At 32.4% G+C, this 7510-nt stretch overlaps 1 pseudogene; it reads right to left on the minus strand.

Moving 5' to 3' along the window:
- Window positions 1-370: 370 nt before the first annotated feature.
- Window positions 371-3739, minus strand: LOC134253362 (uncharacterized; annotated as a pseudogene).
- Window positions 3740-7510: the final 3771 nt, after the last annotated feature.

The raw sequence follows: 7510 nt of genomic DNA on the forward strand, positions 1-7510 counted from the left end.
TATTGGTCATTTCACGTGTTGCACGTGCACGCTCTTGCAAGCACGTGCGCGCAAAATGACCTTCGTTCGGCAAATCTACATAACATGTCTACTGACCCTAAAAACATTTTACCTTCGTCGGATGTGTAGTTTACAAGATCACTCGTGGACAAAATTTTCCCAGGAAGAAAAATAATAATAGTAAGAAACAGAGTAAAAACAATATGTTCCCCAACTTCGTTTGGGGAACATAATTATGTACTTAAGGCTGAACGTGACATGTAAAAACTAGTATGCATACAAGATTGTCGATATCATGCACATAGAACCACTTAACAGGACCTCTCTTCTAGAAGTTCATAACACATCGCTATGCATCATTAGATAAATTTCAAGACTTGTACAATAATGGATAAATTTGATCCATGTAAAATTTCACTATCTTTGGCATGATAGAGTAAACAAATTGCTCGTCAAAAAGAATTCGTCCTATAAAGATGTTGTTTGCCTTTGCTTCTGTCCACACAACAAAATCCACCCAAGGTACTCCCTTGATGGCAATTTCTCCCTGTACCTGAGCATAAAATGTGTGCGATTTTCTCAAAGTTGGCCCACAAGATGACATCTCAAGACAAAACTGTCTGTCATTCAGTTCTAAAATTTCGGAAATCTCACACTGGGTAATATTTTTACCCTTAATGGAAAAGGGGCACTTAATTTCAAGTAAGCCAATGTCTCCATTTTCCATTATCTTTCCGTCAGTGGAGGCTCCAAGAAATGAGTAAGTAGGATACAGCGTGATCCCTGTAGGAAGTACATCAGTGTTTTCATTAATGGCCCTTTTCATGGAAAGGTACTCCTCTCTGGCGTCTGCTTCGTGGTCAATGCCCCACTGGACTGGTGGTGGTAGTGATGTATATCTGAAATATTTTAAATTCGGAATAATAGAAAGGATAAGGTATCCTTCATACATATTGACTACTTTACATTCTAGGTACATGTTGCTTCATCATTTGATGTACAAAAAGGGAAATAACTTCACCTACCATAATTAAATGAGCTTTAAGTACATAAATAATATTGTTTTAAAAGGAAAATTACTTGTCAAGATTTGATCCATGTAAGATCTGATTGACGAGAGATTTTGCTGGGGTTTCTCTTGCTAGAAGCACATCACCAAACATAGAACTTGTTATTCTGCCAAGGTGGAGAACTCTCCACATTTCATAAAGTCTCTGTCCCCTTGTCTTCTCCTCTATAAAGTTCATTAGTTCTTCATCTATCACAGCCGGAGGCACTGTTGAAAATTAGGATTACTAGTTAACAGTTACTAATTTTAATGAGATTGAGTTAATAATAATTGTTTTAATTCTATTTTTGGAAATTGGTCTATGTTTATAGGTTTATATTTAGGTTTTTGACATATAGGATCAAAATTTTACTTTTAACTTACAGTTTTCATCTGATAACACCATCTTTTCCATTTTAAGGTACAATGGGTGCACAGATGTTTCCACTTCAACTTCAGCTTCTACAGCACTAGGGACATTGGAGTCTGGGATATTCCAGAGATGAGCCATACCTAGACAGCAAAGATTTTATTATTGAATCACTGCATAAAATGCTAAACATGTGTACTATAATCCTCTTATCATTTAATTTTAAGATTTATTAAATATTTTTCCCTTTTTCCATTTTTTTTTAAATTGATACTTATCTGGTACCTTTATGTTTTTTTACTTCATACAAAAAATACCTCAATATTTATACTATTTATATATACTGCTCTAAAATTGAATAAAATAGTCATTAAATTATATCTTTCTCATTGCAGTGAGATGTTTTTTTATATTCATATTTCTTTTTTTTTTGTATTTCGAACACAATAATTTAAATATAATTTAAACCTGTATGCGGGAAACAAGCTCTTAGTTGCCTAAGTTGATCCAGAGACCAAGCAAGGTTAGGATGTTTGTCCTCAGAATGACGAGGGTCGAACCTGGCCATTGCAGACACATGGGATGGTGACGATAATCTGGCTACATCATCATCAGCATCACAGCTTTCCATCGCCTTGGATCTTGAGAGGTCAAGGTTACTTATAGGTTTTGGCTTTTGGTTCATTGATCGTGGCACTTTCCACTTGCAGAGTGTTGACGTACAACTTTGTTCCCCTTGTAAAGGTGCCTTTGCAGTGGATTGCATATTGCATATTGTGAAGAGTAGCCCCCCAACATGACTACATGCTTGAGCTAATCTGTATATATAATTTACAGCAAATAAGAACATGTATATAACAACATATTTTTAGAATAACATCAAATGAAAAATTAGATTTCATATGATAATTTAATTATCTTTTAAATAAGAACTGTGAAATACTTACCCTATGGGGCATTGACAGTAGGCAAAGTCCACCCTGTTTGAGCCATTGGCGTTACTGATACACAAGAAAACCTGATAACGCAGCTTTTTCATTGAGGCTAGGCAAAATGCTCTTATATACACTGTCGAGTCATCAATCTGAAATTTTTTGAAATAAATTATTTTAAATATTTTGTCATTTTTGGAAAAAATTGACAATGAATAAGTATATAATATAATAATTGTTTTTGATGTCCAATTCCTGTTGTCTAGTCAAAGAGCCATAGCGCATTTGATAGTCACTTTCGCCTATTCTAATAGTGCATCAGATTTTTTAAATACATTTTTTCACCAAAATTTTGTCATATAATGTTTTTTTATACATGCTTTAAAGCAATCACACAAAAATAATATTTAAATATTAAAGTTTGCTTATATGATAGATATAAAAATCCTTCTGTTTATATGGAGAATATAATAAGATTTATTAGGTATCCCCCTAAACAGTGACAAACTGTAGCTAAAGACCACCTTTAACCAGAAAAATAACTTCTGAATAATTTTATTTGGATATGACTGCTCTTCATTACATTTAGACAATTTTGGTTAAAGGTGGCTTCTATATTGAAAATGTTGAACTATTCTTATCACCCAAAGTCATAATTGCTAGCTTCTTTTATTTTTTATAATCTAAAAATCTTGTTTAGAATAAGGGTATTGAACAAGTAAAATGATTCTCATGTAACAACCGTGCAACTATCAAAATATAACATTGGTCTATAAATGATTACATGCATGCAAGCTGATCTTGAATTGAAAAGGTACATGTATAGATATATAAATAGAAACAGGCGGTTTCCTTTTAAATACTTGAGTCAGCCGTGTCGTCGGTAACGCAGCTATGGCTCTTCGTAAGTTGCATGTTGCTCTTGAAAAAGATTTTTTTAATAAATCTGGATTTCCAAATAATATTATTAACTTACTCGTGCAATACACATATCCTGGACATCACCAGCATCAAAATGCTTCACAGACTTATCTAGTCCTTTGAAGTTTTGCATTTGGATGCTTTGATCCCCCTGCCTGCGCCTGGTTATCATAAAATCATAGACTGTAGAAAATAAAATGATGGGAGGTTTAAGATCGTTGGTAATTGTCTGATAATGAACTGAATTAAAAGGTGGCAGGTTTTCCTTGAACTGAACGTCGGTGGGATTAACGGAGCCTCCGATGGCAATTGCACAACTGGAGTTAATAATTCTGATGGCGTTTGGCGAGACAATATATCACATATGAGATCATCCTTCTTTCTTTTTGTTGACTTGATCCCCAGATCAGCTGCAATGGTGCGTAATATACTAACATTTGTTTTTTTCAAGTTTTCGCGGGTCGCCATACTCGTTGCCGATGTAAACAAGGAGTACAAGGTAACGATAAACAGGAAATGTTTGTCACTCGTACATGAATTGATATAAATAACAAAAAACATATTACAAACCAATTTTATTCAGTTTAATAAGCAAATATCAATTTTAGAAGAATGAGCGACGATTTTTTTCAAAATACTTTTGACGAAAATGAAGCGTGGAATGTTGCGCAGAACGACTCGTGTTTTATCCACTCGGAAGTACTTCTGCGCATGTCTGCATATATTATTAAAAAGGTCTAATATATTTATTTTGAGATATTTTGCAAAAAGTAGTGACGTTCTGGTCGTGGGACAGACTATAGTGTTGGCGAACCTTTTAATTTTGAAATTATCATTTTCATAAAGGACATTTAAAGTGTTTTGAATGACTACCTATTAGTAAATAAATTGTCTTAAAACTGATCAGTCAACGGTGGCCTGGACTAGCGATCAACAAATATAAATCTGTGAGTACGTATATTTTATTGCACGATGCGAAGAATCTTTTAATTTTAATTAGATAGTGTAAATTAATAAAAGAAATTGTGAAAATGAAATTTTATTTAAGACATTATATGTATTTAAAGCAAATTAATAACGTATATACAGACACTGCTGATTTTCTGTTGTTTCATGCACTGGTTGCATGAATACATAGTTGGAAATGAAAGTATATACGACAAGAGATAACAGGCGATTCAGATCACTCTTCATTATCAACCCGCGATTCTGATAAATAGTCAAAGCCCATTGTCTTTAACTAACCTTAAAACTTGTCCCAGTTCGAAACACTATATTTAAACCTAATCGTGTATTCAACGTGTCGTAGTGAACTCAGTGAACAATGACTAGCCAATAGATTTTTTGCATAACACATTATTATAAGAATTTAGATAATTAGATTTATTTGATATACACAGAACGTTCCTCTAATTTCTTGTAAATGCACAAGAAAACCTTCTTCGCTCAGAATATAAGCTTTTATGTTTGTAGATCAATGTCCTCATACGGATTTTTAAATAAAGCCCTATAATTACTCTCAAATTTGTCGTTTGGTCTTATTTGTGAATGGCTGGGCTTTAAATTTAAAGTAACTGTGCATTTAATATGACAATACATCTTGTAAAGGTTATCTCTAAGGATATTTAAAAAAAGAACCACCGTGCGAATATTCCACAATAGAATTTCTGAACCCATATAGCTTCAACGTATTCATTACTCAAAATCAATAAATTGTAGACTGCAATCAAAGACGTTTAAAATTAGTTGAAGGAGTACTTAGAATGAATTTTTAAGGTAAGTTTTTTTATGAATTAAGTAAACTAGTAGTGATTGACTTCAAACAATCTAAAAACAGAAATTGATGAAATACACCCCATGATTTTGAATAAATATTCGTATAATTCATAGGTGTGAAAGTCTTTTTTTTCCTTCAAGAGATATTATTTCAAATTGTCTCTATGCGTGTATTGTTCAGAATTAAGGACTTTCGCCTAAATATAAGAATTCCTAACCTTTGTTGATACTACTCAGATTCAATTTCAACTGCCTTTTATAGTTTCATTTCTGATTAGAAATCTCATTTCTGAGTAGCTCCGCCAACCTAAATAATAAACCCCGCCCCTTGGGATTGCTGGTACTGCTTTTTGAACTGACTGTTGGGACTGATGAGACCGCTGCTTTAGCAGAGCCAGAAATCAGTCCTCGGGACTGCTCTGTGACTGCTTTCTGTCAGGTTGGGTCTGGTTGGCATTGTACACATTTATAGAGTCAACTTGTGAAGTGTTAAAAGAGAAATAATTTAATTTCACTTGTACTGTATCAAGCAATTTAATTGGCTGAATCATTCAGAGGAACATATAATATTTTGGATAACATAACTTGCCTACGTCACAATGAGTTACGTCAAAAACGTATTACTCTGCTTGACGTTACTTTTAAAATAATGCTCAATTTAAGTCTTTTTCCGGAGGAAATATTGTCTCATTGTCTACATTGGAATTAAATTATAAGGAATGAAGCTTATTTCAACTTATGTTATCCGATATAACAAAACATGGGGCTGTTTACGCTTTTTTATAAACCGCTTTGCGGTTTATAAAGCGTAAACTGTCCCAAGTTATGTTATATCGGATAACATAAGTTGAAATAAGCTTCATTCCTTATATATCTCGTAAATAGTTTTAAAGTCGGTTCTTTTAAAGGATGAGGTAACTTGCAGCCCCCTGTAAATTGACAAAAAATTAAATGTCTAAACTTAACTCGACTTTTTTTATGTAATTAATCGCTAATATAGAATAGTATTTTTAATAAAAAAAATTGAAACGTGATTTGAAGGATATAGATCTTTAATTGGGGTAGGGGTATCTTGTTTACATCCAATTCCCATTATATTCTAACCTTTTCATTATTTTTTGATTTAGATCACTCTCTTCTTTATCACCCTGCGATTCTGATAAATAGTCTAAGCCCATTATCTTTAACTAAAGTTAAAACTTGTCCCAGTTTGATACACTATATTTTAAATCTAATCGTGTATTTAATGTGTCATAGTGATCTGAGTAAACAATGACTAGCTAATACAATTTTTGCATAAGACATCATTATAAGAATTGAGATAATAAACTTTATTTCATTTACACAGAACTTTCTTCTAATTTCTTGTAAACGCACAAGAAAACCTTTTTCGCTTATAATAAAAGCTTTTATGTCAGTAGATCAATGTCCTTATACGGGGTTTTAAATAAAGCCTCATAATTACTCTCAAATTTGCAGTTTGGTCTGATCTGTGAAGTGCTGGGCTTTAAATTTAATGCAACTATGCATTAAATACAATACATCTTGTAAACATTATTTCTAAAGATATTTAAAAAAAAAATGTATTCATTATTCAAAATCAATAAATTGTAGACTACAATCAAAGACGTTTAAAATTAGTTCAAGGAGCACCTAGAATAGATTTCTAAGGTAAGTTATTTTTATAAATTAAGTTAACATGGATTGATTGACTTCAAACAATCTAAAAACAGAAATTGAACTATTTTTATGAAAGTTTAATATACCACATCGATGGGTTAATGCCCCAACCACTTATCACTATAAGATACATTCTGGAAAAAAATGCCGACAAAGTTTGAGCCAAAAATAAAAATATTTAGATGAATATTACAGATAATTTAACTGTTTTAGTCAACTTGGTATACCATTATTTACCTATTGCCACTTACATGTATGCAGCTACCATAATTCACCAGAATTATGCTAAAATCAAAGCTAAAAATATAAGATTTTATGGTTTGAGACATGTGGTTTTTATTAAACATTCAATACATGCATAAAACTTGTATTCTGAGATACATGTACGTCGTTTTGGCTCTAATACATCCAAATTCCGTTGTTCTAAAAATAAGTGACAAAACATCGTTTCTGTAGATACGCCGTTATGGATGGTGTAAATCACATACGAAAGAGTGAATCTATAGGTGATAAAACACAGCAAAGAAAGTTACATTGTTTTTGCATTCTTTGTATCTATTATATGAATAGATTTTACAATAGTTTAAAAGGTGTAGTGCTTTATGCGTGGATATGGTTTTGTAGGAATAGAGATGTTTTATACATAAAAACCATGTTGCAAACCATTACCGAAATATAATTTGTTTGCCAATACACATACCAACATAATCCAAAATAAAACGTAAGCATAAACACCGTAAGAACAAAGACTTAAACAATATTCATGCACAAAGAACTACTTAA

This window comes from Saccostrea cucullata, unplaced genomic scaffold (assembly GCF_032062105.1).
Source record: "Saccostrea cucullata isolate Sc308-1 unplaced genomic scaffold, CSIRO_AGI_Scuc_v1 ctg1466, whole genome shotgun sequence".
Classification (NCBI taxonomy): Eukaryota; Metazoa; Mollusca; class Bivalvia; order Ostreida; family Ostreidae; genus Saccostrea; species Saccostrea cuccullata.